Here is a 12,485-nt window from a genome sequence, read left to right on the forward strand (position 1 = left end):
AAATCAGATTCACAAAACAGATTAAAAATAAATAATTCAAAAAATGAATTCAGATTAAACCACTACAGAATTTAAATATTAGATTCATGAATGAGGGCTCTAAGATTTGTCTCATGAAATTCTGATCTCATCTAAGATTCGGAAATCGTATATTTTGTACATTTCGGAAATTGTATAGAAATTCGGAAACAGATTCAAAGTTCAATTTTTGAATTTAGGTTTAGAATTCAGACTTTAAATTCAGAAAAAGATTTAGCTTGTGAATGAGTTTTCCAATCAACATAAAAATTTTGAGAAGTTCGAGAGAACATAAACTCTAAAATTTGCTTGTCAATTCAATTTCCAGGTTTCTCTCTAGTTTTCATTCCGCCGCACATGTCATTAAAATTATAATCATACAAATTACGGCGATTAAAATCATATAACAAACGATTCTTCATTTTTAGTTCGAATAATCATTAGAAATTAGGGACGAAAAGCTGCTTTGAAATCCTTGTTCGAATTCGGTTTTGCATTTCATATGAAATTTTAATCATGTTTTTCGAAAATCAAATGCACTTTCTATGTTTTGATAATACTTTTCCGAATATGGAAAAAGAAGAAATTTGTTTTATAATCAAATTTGAAGCTTTTAAACATTATTCTAACACAAAATTTAAACATTAAAAGCTTCAAAGTGGCGATCCAAAATTGAAAACCAGATTCTGATTTATCATTCGAAATTGACATTTTAAATCAGATTCACAAAACAGATTAAAAATAAATAATTCAAAAAATGAATTCAGATTAAACCACTACAGAATTTAAATATTAGATTCATGAATGAGGGCTCTAAGATTTGTCTCATGAAATTCTGATCTCATCTAAGATTCGGAAATCGTATATTTTGTACATTTCGGAAATTGTATAGAAATTCGGAAACAGATTCAAAGTTCAATTTTTGAATTTAGGTTTAGAATTCAGACTTTAAATTCAGAAAAAGATTTAGCTTGTGAATGAGTTTTCCAATCAACATAAAAATTTTGAGAAGTTCGAGAGAACATAAACTCTAAAATTTGCTTGTCAATTCAATTTCCAGGTTTCAAAGTTCTTAATCAGAATAAGTTTGTACACACAATTCAGCTGAAAATCTCAAATATAAAGTAGAATTTGAGATAATTTTCTAAGTTTTGAGTCATGCAAAATATCCCAAATAATATTTGAATAAAAAAATCATCTACAGGATTTTTAGTATGGAATTGATTCTTTAAGAAAAATATTTTCTGTTTAAGAAACATATAGGTACCTGATCTTATCCTAAAAACTTTGCATATTTTTTTCCCTATTTGTTCGGTGTATTGTTTAACATTATAAATATTTCAGCTTTTTTCAAAGCCAAAATCATAAATTTAGTTCAATTTTGCATCAAGAAAATTTGATTGGAATATTTTTTATCTCATAGTGTATTTTTTGGAAAATTTTATTTGTTTTTATCAAAGGTTAGAATCCAGGAATTTCCAAAAGAATTTAGAAGATTGGGCTTGTTTGATTTGAGTATAGAATAAGTTTTTTTTAAGGAATTGAAGGTTACCCTAAAAAGAACTTAAGCATTTTATGCTCAAATCAAATAACTTTGATCCACCAAATCCAGCAAATTCAAAAATTTCATATTCTGATTCTAGAGGTTTAATTTAAAAAAAATTTAGCTCATCCTTTAGGCTTAGGACCACTTTTCTAAAGTTACATTTTTTAAGGTTTTATTAATAATACTTTACCATCCTTGTGGAATTCGTGTTTTCTCTTAAGTTACAATTTCATACGAAAACTAAGAATGAGTACTTAAAAATGAATAATCATATAGTTACAAACATAATTTGTTTTAATTTTTTTCATTCGTGTGTTGTTAGACAAAAATTCATAGGTAAAAATTAGTAAACCTTCATATAAGAGAAGCGACATCTGATCCCTCCTAAAATAAAATATGTGGCAACATCGCCGAAATCTTGGACAAAAAAATCCTCAGCACTGTTTTCTGGCTCAATGTTCAAGCTCTAAAGTGAACGCTCCTTCAATCCAACAAAACAACATTGAACTCTATGCCCGAAGGATCGCGATAAACGGTATGAATGACCTGAATTTCGTTAACAATCAGTTAATTTTTAACTAGGAACAAGATTCACCAAAGCATTGAAAAAAATTGCACCTAATCATAAAATCATACGACCAGCTTAAAAATTATCTGTTTGAACTACAACAACGTCACAATACCTTCCTTGGTTGAGTTTTCAGTAAGAAAGGTAAAAGCTCTGCGACAAAATGCTCGGATCGATTGGAATCGATTTTGACAGTTCTTTTGTATCGATTGGAATTTTGTGTTTGAGACGTCGCTTCTCTTACATGTAGGTTCACTAGTAAAAATAAGTGACCAAACCCCCCCCCCCCCCCCCCATAAGTCGGTTCTTCCTACGGCCCTGATAGAGCTATCAACAGTTTTATGAAATGTTTTTGCAAAGATTATGTAAATCGATAAATTTCTTGGCTATACAAAGCAGTTTTTTGAGATTTTTTAATCTCATCCTACGGTTGCACAGCTTTCAAATAAGCAGTCAAAAACGCTAAAATTGAAAAAAAAAGTTTTGCATAACATCGAATATCTCTTCTGGAGTTCAAGTTAGGTTTGTGCTTCGTTATTTGAAATGTACTGCAAGAATCAAGGAATATTTTTCATTCAAGCTGTTTTTTCTAACTTTCAATACATGTCTGGCGCTTTTTGAATAAAAAGTTTTGTTTTCCCATACAAATTTCTAAACAAAATTAAAACTCGGATCGCTTCCAAAATTTTTAGTGTTATTTTTGGCAGCAAAAACAACAACAAAAACTTATGGGAAATATTAAATTTCAAGAATTTGAAATATCCATTCAAAGCTTGCTGCGGTCTAATGCGCATACAGTCGATTGACGAAATGGCTGATAGATCAACATGCTTGAAATTAGTTTCTACCATTTTCAATTCAATTAAACGAAAATGTTGTAAGTGGAATAGAAATATAGCTAAAACCTGAAATATGCGCATCTAGCCTGCCCAAAATATGAAATTGGCTTTTTTGACAACTTTTATTATTCAATCATTTTCTCGAAACTAGAAGAAATTTTAACAGAACTGCTCTAACGTAAACAAAACAGATGGCCGCTTATGTGCATATAGTTTTTAGACTCATATCTGTTGGAATATGAGAGAAAATGAGTATCCTCCTTAGTATGAGCATTAAGCCCACCTCACTCTATACATATCTATTGGTGAGCAAAAAGTGCGAAACCGTAAGGCTAAAATTGAGATCGGCTAAATTTTTGGGCTTAACCGATCTCAAATAAATTTTTGGTGGAAAACCTGGTAGAGCATGCAACGTTCAGTGAGCATTGAAAATCTGATATTTGACCAAATGTTTAAACGAATGTTCATCTGAATCTTCAACAGAAAGTATATAAAAAAATATATCACTACAGCTCTACTTAATATTATTCATGCTTAAGTAAAAGCTAAAAAAAAGACTGAGTCTTAACATTTCCAAAGGGGTTAAAATATGCAATATTATTGTACCAATTACTCATACCTTTTCTGGTTTTCCCACGGTTACGCCAATTATGTAGAATAACAGGGATGGCATTATTTAACCCAGTATCGAAGTCGTCAAATCGATGTCATATTTCCCCCCACTTACTCAAGACCGAAAAGAAAAAGAGAATCATTCATAGGTGGTGAGTCCACCTTCCGATGGGTCGACTCGAAGACACATTAATAATCATCATTCACTCGACAAACGTGCTCGACCACACGTCCGACCTTCGCTCGGTCCAAACGAGGCCAAACGCCGCGTTCAACGAAAACCGGAAGTTCCGTTTTTGTCACGCAACTTAACCACACTCGATGCCATTTCATCATTCAACTCGAGGAATGGGGATGGCCATCTTTTCATTTTTTTAGGCGAAGCACACGTTAATAATTTATGATCGGTCAGTTCAATTAAGGTACTTTGAACGGTCAAGGCTTGGAAAAACGAGCAGGATCACTGTGGTCACGTGACTTCTGAACTAAAACTGTGTCATCAGTAGTTTTTACACGTAATAATTAGACTGGCCCAGAGATTTGGACTAGGTCTGCACTTAAAACTAAAATTGGATTTACATTACCTGAGTGAGAAAAAAAAACAACATCAATCAGGGTGGTCCAAGGGATGAGTTTATTGGAGCCACACAAGCCGTCCGATCAGCACTCAACCGAATCTAAAACAAATATTTTCACAGTTACATGCTAATCGTGATCAACATAATATTCACACAAAACACGATCCAATAAAATCGTCCCGCTCCGATCTTCAAAACACCGAAACGAAGGAGAAAGAAACACAACTTCTTCAATAAAATGTAAATACCTGCGCCACCACGTTACGCTTATTCACAGTCGGTCCACAATGGATCTTCCGGGCTTCAGGTCTTCATGCGATCGACCGAGGGATCCGTTTCGGGTCAATAAATGTCTTCATTCATGGACTGGACCGGGGAGTTGAATGATGCCCGCCTGCCGATGCCGACGAAGACGACGCGGCCCTATCAAAAGCTTTATTGTCCAATTCCTCCTCTGACATCAATTTCGAACAAACTTTTGTGAAATGGACCACGCGGCTGGCTGGAAAGCGAACGGAAAGTGCATTGGGCACGGCCATTTATTACTGCAACCACGCTAGGGCGTGTCTAATATGAGTTAAGTTTTGAAATGATTGCATCCAGTATCGAGATCGTTTCTGTACTGGAATAAAAGTACACAAACATTAGAAATCCGATTATCCGATCCGAAATCAAAAATTTCGGCGCTGAATCTGTGAATCCGACTCGCTCTAAGGCGCAACATCTTCAGTAAGGGCTTCTAATTCTCTAACTAAGGGTCCAAGAAGCATGTTCTTGTCATCGGCTAGAATAGGTTTTATGACAGGTTTTTCTCAAGTGTCCTCACCATTGAAAGATGAGATGCGTTCTGATGCGTGTGTGAATTCCGTGGAGGTGTTGATTGATCGATGTTTCATTCGCACGGCAACGCTTTAAAGTTGATACCTATGAATTTCATTCATTTATATTTTTCACACGATGCAGCTTCAATTGATCGTCTGTCTCAATTTGTTACGTGATTAATTAGTGAACTTTTGATTACGTTGATGTCTGGGAAGTACCCTTTTCTTAGGGTTTTCAAATGGTTTTGTAATATCACGGTATAAAAACATAAGCTGAAGAGGAACGTTTTTTCAGGACTATCAGTTTTTAATCTTGATGTAGGTTTTTGAAGATTGCTAGGAGTAGGAAAAAACTGTATAAGAAGTACCATCGGGGTAAGATGGTCTATGCCATTTTTTTTTTTCAAAAATACTATAACTTATAGCTACAAATGATGTTTTTCTTTATTTTGTTGCGGCAAACAAGTTTCTCTATCATTTTTTTTTAATTTCATTAAAACAAGTTAAATTTAAAAAAAAAAAAACAGAAGGATAAATCGAATCTAAGTGAAACTTGTAATTTTTCATGATTAACATTTAAGGTTTTATGGTAGGCTTGCCAGATACTTTCAGGAAAAAGCGGGACATTTCACGAAAAAAAGCGGGACATAGCCGAAAAAAGCGGAAAATTTTAGAAACTCTTGAAAAAGCTTAGTTGTATACATATACCATTAGCCAAAGTTGTTTATAGAAAGTACACTACACTAAGTTTTTCCTACATGACTTCTATTTATACGGTTTTCGCCATATGCACCGATATTTTCCACGGTTCATACAAATGAACACGTATTTTGAGGGAAAGTATTTCAAGTCGTGCATGTTAACGGCGGATTCAGTACCGCGTAAAAAACTTTTGTTTATCTTGTATAAAATTTTGTTTGTTTTGTTATGTTATGTTGTTATGTTAAATTGAAAACTCAAGAAAGCTTCCATCTTAATATACTTTGAACAATCGAGTCGAAAAAGATAGTCCCCCTTATTCTGCGCCGCGCGTGAGGTGACGATAGTCGAGTAATCCTAGTCACCCGATTCCAGTAGTCGCGAAAAACGTCTTTTAGAATGAACTTTTTGAGTTCTTATCCTTATCTAGTAGTCAGCTGGGCATGAACCTCTGTCACATCGGCTTCGGGAATAAGGTGACAAGACTCACGTGACTCCGACTCGACTCGACTATCATCACCTCACGCGCGGCGCAGAATAAGGGGGAGTGTATAATATAAGTCAATTTGATTAAGATTCCGACAAAAAATTATTATAATCTAAAATTATTTGGAAGCAACCTAAACAATATGTTCTTCATACATTTGTTGAACCCAGGGGTGGAAAACAGAAGAAAAAATAAAAAAAAAGCGCTCAAATGTCAAATTGATCTGATTAAATCACCGACCAGTGAGCAAGCATCAAATTTTGTTTCATTAGAATGACCATTCTTAAAACTTGTTTTAAGCCGTTGAGAGAGTTTGCATTGAATAAGTTTACAAATTTCACCCAACTGAGCATGCCTCATCTATGAAACAACAGCTTTGCTGATTTTATTTGGTTCCGGCACGAATTTTTATCATAAATGATTACCAATTTTTTTCCAAATGTGCTAATTTATTTGTCGGAAAGTTAAAAATGCTGCAGAAAAATTTCTTTTTGCCTAACCTAGGGTTGAACGTGCTCCAAGAAAGCAAAACTGAATTAGAATGTTACTGTTATGCTAAGAACTTTAGAGTTATTCAGTATTGTCTTATATAAACTATGAAAACGACTGCTTATTTTGAGAAAAGACGTATTTGAGAGATTTTTTGTGTTGAACCAATGAATTCAAATTAAGACTAAAGTTTAATTTCTTCCAGTTTAAGTTAGTGAACTTTGTATAAATTTCCCAAGAAAAAAAGCGGGACATTTGGAGGAAAAAGCGGGACAGCGGGACATTCAACAAAAAAGCGGGACATTCAACAAAAAAGCGGGACATGTCCCGCTTTTGCGGGACGGATGGCAACCCTATTTTATGGTAAACCAGCCTATGCAGACTAAAATAAATTCAGGTTTTCTTTTTTCCAATTGTGTGCCCCTCGGATGACTTTAAATATATTTTTTATGTTTCATTTAATTTTTACAAATTTTAACTAAAAACAACTACATCACAATTAGGGCAGAATGCGCGCCAGACCACGTGTATAACGCTTAAATTTAGAATACTGTTAACCTTTAAGAAAAACTGAATATCAATGCGAAATGTCATTCGTTTTATTTGCTGACTCCCTAATTACGATGAGAATGCATAATTATATCAAGTTTCGTCATTTTTCAAGTTTAAAAGGTGCACCAATATTTAATTCGAAAAAATCCATGAAATTGAATTTCGTTGCCTACTTGAAGGCGTTTTACCTATAAGGATATCAAAATGTGTTATTCAAAATGCGAAACTTTCGATATGTTAAGCAATAACAAATAAGTTTTTGCCAAAGTATGCTTTATTAACAAAAATGCGATGTGTGCATGTTACTGAACATTTGATGTAACAAACATTATATTACATAAACATTATTCTATTTCTGACCACCCTTCCGGTATGGTGCGATCTGTCCACTAGTTTCGGTGTTCTACCCCCACGTTATGTTCTCTAGATGGATGAGTTTCTAACAAAAATATCATCTGAATTGGATTTTTATCGTTATTTTTCATTCTAGTAAGATGTAAAATAAATCCTTGAATCGTCGACCAAATTGAACGTTGGTTCTAACATGGTTTTAGCGCTACAAATAGCGTTATGCTTAACTGCTGCGTTCTGCTCAGTTTTCCTCTATATCAACACGCGTTGATCCACTGAACCTGCAAAAAACAGTTGAAAGTTTGATTCCGTACAGCGAATAAGTTATTAACCGATTCAAATTGCATCACAGAAAACGCTGTAGGAAAAAACCTATTGAATATATCTCCATGAAAATTTGCATAAAAATAGTTTTTAAGCGAATTGTTGACACTTTATTTTTTCAATTGTCGTTTTTTCGATAGTTGTAAAAAATGACATCACTCGAAGACCGACGATGCAAATTTATTTTGTACAGGGTTCGGGAAAATCCTTAACTTTTTTTAACATCTTGGAGCTTGTAGTTTACAACGAGTTTTGATATAAAACGTTATTTGGAACTGTAAGTATTCAAATGGAGAGTAAATGCAATCGGAATTATACGAGTAATCGAATTTTCCACACCGTTTTTTGATAAAATGTCTCCAAATGCCGCATTATGCTCCATTTTCCCTATTGTTTAAAGGGGGAGTTATAACATATAACATATTTGTTGTTTTATAAACTCCGTTTGTAGCAATCTACAGAAAAGTTTTAAAAAAACATTCCTTTTTATTTTAAAAATGTCGGTTGAATCGATTAGTGTCATATTTACAATATGAGCTTTTACAACGATAAGTGGCTAATTTGCCCTTCTTTTCTCCCAAAGTTAAGAAATTTTTCAAAGAAATGCAGTCAAACAAAGTACAATCCAGCAATTTTTCATCACGAATGATCATATTTGGTAAGTTTATTCGTCCTCAAGCTAATCGTGTCGAACTAGAATAAATAGAAACAACTAAACAGCCCCAACTTTCCCTAAATTTGTGCATAAATTACACTGCAGCAATCGAGCAATTCACATGCAAAAATTAAAAACCAAGAGATATATATAATCTTAGATCTCGCTTCTGAAATTAATCGAAAAACAAACGAAATACCATAAAAGTTTATGTATAAAAGCTTCTCCAAAAAGCATGGAATCAAGGGTAAAACTCAATGTTTACTTTAATGATGAACACCGTTTTGCACTAAGTTGATGAGAGAAGCCTCCCCAGTATCCCCAGGGATCAAGTATCCTTATTCTCCCCCTACTCATGAAAATCATTCCGTCAGTTTTTGTTTTCGCTTCAGGGTAGCTATTTTATTTGCTCAAATGACCACATGTCTCGAAGTATTGTGAAAGTCCGATTTTTTTTTCGAAAAAACGGCTGGCGAAAAATGTCTGGCGCAATTATTTCACAAAAAAGTTCGTTTTGGTTTGTGATCAATGATGTGATGAAATTTTGATTTCAATGTAAGTAAGGATAGTTTTAAGATAAGTTTAAGTAATCAGTCTGTATGACATTAAATTGCCGTAGACAGTGACCAATAAGTAAATAAATTCCATATATTTTGCCATTATTTCTTGTTTTTTCATTTGCACCCCATGTGTTCTTATCTTCCCAATGCAGCATATATGACCCACCTCAAAACCCAAATTTATCAAATGGATCATTGAAGTAGCCTAAAATCAGCATTTTTTGTTCTAGAAATTTAGTTGTGAATCAATATTTCTATTTTTAATACGTTAAAAACTGTGTGTGAAGGAAAAGGTTAAGAGTGCAATTTCTTAAAAAATCATTATTACGAAAGAAAATGCAAAATAACGGGAGCTAAAAACATGAAATCAGGAGTAAAACTTACTGCTACATGAAATGGTGAGCACTGTTTAGCGCTCAATTGATGAGCCTCAATCGTCCCGTTTTCCCCCAAATTTATACGATATTAAAAAAAGTCTTTGTAACAAACGAGGGTGGTTCGAAATCCTTAATCAAGTTTTTAACCAATTCAAATGATCAATCGAATAGAATGTCATTTAATTTTGGGGGAAAAAAGAGAGCTGATTTTAAGGCTACTGCTGCAGATTGTATTAGTTTTGATTAGGCCTTCCGGTGGTTAGAGGCGGATTGGCTTAGGATACGCAAATTATAAATCTCCTGCTACTGATTGTTTTTTGTTCGTGATTAGACAAATAAAAGATAAACCTACATGACTGTGGAGGATAGATGAAAGAAAGACAATGAAAACAACAAAATGAAAGAAATACACATTTTATAATAATATCGAATAGGTTAAAAAATAAGGTTCAAACAAGCATCGTAGTATTATCGTGCATAGCATTCCGAGATTGTGTGAAAATGAACGAGAGTGCATAAGCAGGAGAAAGGGTCAGTTGATTTGCGGCTATTGATGAATACGGTTGTGTATCTAGTTTAATTTGTGACTGTGGTGAGAACAAAGTTAAAAAAAAATTCGACAATAACAGCTCAAAATAGATTTGAATCTATTTTTTATCCTAAATTCTACAATTTTTAGCTAAATGAGTGGATTAGATTTTAAGTGCCGTCAAACGGGGCATCATTCAAAAGCAGGGTTTGATGAAACATTTGTATACCACTACATTCATTCAATTTTCATTTAAATATACTGGAATAAATTTATCATTGAATGATAACAAATTGATGATGACATAGTTTTAAACATCGTGAAAGAGTTTTTTAAAGTTTTTGATTGTCATAAAAAATTAAAAAAAACCGGGCAATAGATGTACAAATTTTTACATTTTTCGATGCCATAAAACACTTTTACCTAGTATGACGGATTGGCTTAATGATATCACCTACAAACTTTACATGGATTTCATTATCCTTTACCAACACTGTTGGTGTATACATATTTTTCGGACAATCACCAAATTTTTTCCAATGAATGTTTTTATAATTCAGTTAGCTGTCTGGGGCAAAATACAACAAAATGCAAATCAGAACTAAATCTCATATATCGCGTTTCCATATGCTGGTATATGATTGTGTTGCTTTATGCGTTTGTTAACATTAAAATTTCATCCATCCTAAGATTTATTTTCATGATTTAAGCTAATAGAATATTTTGTAGTATTTTTTACCCCTAAATGTATGCAGCAGATTAACACTTTTTCCTTAAAAAACATTTTTGACAGAAAAAAAATTAAAATTTAATTCGAACAAAACCAAAAAATTACTGCAATTGGTGCTTTGTGCGTTATGACATCACAAATGTATCAAAAGCTATAAATTTTCAAACGTTTTCATTTGATTTTTCATTAATTCATTAAACTTACCTCTTTTTCTTGGTAGGGTGAAAATCGCATGTTTTTGTAAATTTTAAAATAACTGGTAAAACCAATAATTTTTCTGACTACGTCAGTTTGGTGTCTCATCAACCTTAAAACTTTTGATGTACAAGAGGTATGATTATCTGTAAGCATAAGGATTTTAGGAGCCATTGAAGTTGGAAAGTGGTCCATGTTATGTTGCCCCAGTTGACGGTACTTCTGAAAACATTCAAAAATGTCTTAGAGAATTTAATATTGAAGATTTTAACGCATTTATCTACTTTGTTGAATATTGCATAACTATTTGGCTTATTTTGAAGATTGAAAAACGCAGACGCGCAAGTTTCTGGAAAATTCAATATTTGATAATAGCGCTCGAAATCAATGTGTGTTTTATGTAGGTACTGCGAATATATTTTTTAAATGAAATCCCGACTTAGTTTCTGTTTTATGTATAGATGAAGTGTTTAGCTATTACTTTATTGAATAAGTGTAGTTCTGAGAAAAGTTTATGAAATTTGGCGATAGAATTTGCTCATTATTTTATGTTTTAAATACTTGATGATGATGATGATGATTGAGTCGTAACATCGACTTGTTTAAAAAACTTGAGTTCTCTGGATTTTGAATCTTGCTTGAGCCCAAAATGGATCAAGTTTAGGATTATTATATTTAGTGTCTGGAATCTGTTATTTTCATGTTTATACAGCAGGTTAGCAGCCAAATTGGTCATGTCGAATTTCGAAAACCGACCGTATACATTTCGAAGATTGGCCCAAAAAACTGACCTGTGCCAAATTTCAGCTCAATCGGACTTGATTTAGGGTTGTCTCAATGTGCTCGAAGTTCCGGGTTTTCGACCCTCAAAAATCACCAAAGGGAGGGCAAAGGAAATTCGGAAAATCAAAATTTTAATTTTGATGCCAGATGACTTAAAAAGGCGTAAAATGTCGATATCTGGTGTAATCTCAAATTTTTTTTTTGTCAAAATCTACCTAAGTTTTTTTTTTAATTTCGTAAGGCGGGACCAAAGGAAATCTGGGAAATCGAAACTTGAATTTAATGCCAAATCAATAAAAATATTTTTTGTGGAAAACCAACAGATTTCGGAAAATCGACTATCTGTTCATAACCGAACTTGATTTCAAGACTCATCAAAAGATTCGGTTGATTTAAATTGTAAAAAGTAAATGTGTTCTTAACAATAATTAATTTTTATTGTCATAATATTGTTATTTTCTCACACAATTTGTTAGCCTTTTGTCGGAAAGTTTCTGATGTTCGCTATCAATTTCACTAAAAGACTGTTAATGGTGCTGGAGTCATGATATTATATTTACTGCCTAAGAAAAGAGTTCATTTGAATGTTTTTCTCTAGCTTATTTCGAAAACTTTTGAGGAGTGAGAAACGGAGTCGCCTCGGTTTCCTCTTTGTTGTGACACGTGAGCTTTCACGCGTGCTGCCTCCATTGTCGATGTTATTGTTGGCCCGCGTGCACTCGCTGCGTTCATATTATTACAAATCTTTTCAATCACTGCCTCGAAATCTGTA

At 33.3% G+C, this 12,485-nt stretch overlaps 1 protein-coding gene across 1 annotated transcript in view; it reads left to right on the forward strand.

Moving 5' to 3' along the window:
• LOC129738366 (dynein beta chain, ciliary-like) overlaps positions 1-12,485 on the forward strand; it is a 52,890-nt gene that overhangs the window by 38,372 nt on the left and 2,033 nt on the right. The window lies entirely within an intron of this gene.

Source organism: Uranotaenia lowii, chromosome 1 (assembly GCF_029784155.1).
Source record: "Uranotaenia lowii strain MFRU-FL chromosome 1, ASM2978415v1, whole genome shotgun sequence".
NCBI classification, from domain to species: Eukaryota; Metazoa; Arthropoda; class Insecta; order Diptera; family Culicidae; genus Uranotaenia; species Uranotaenia lowii.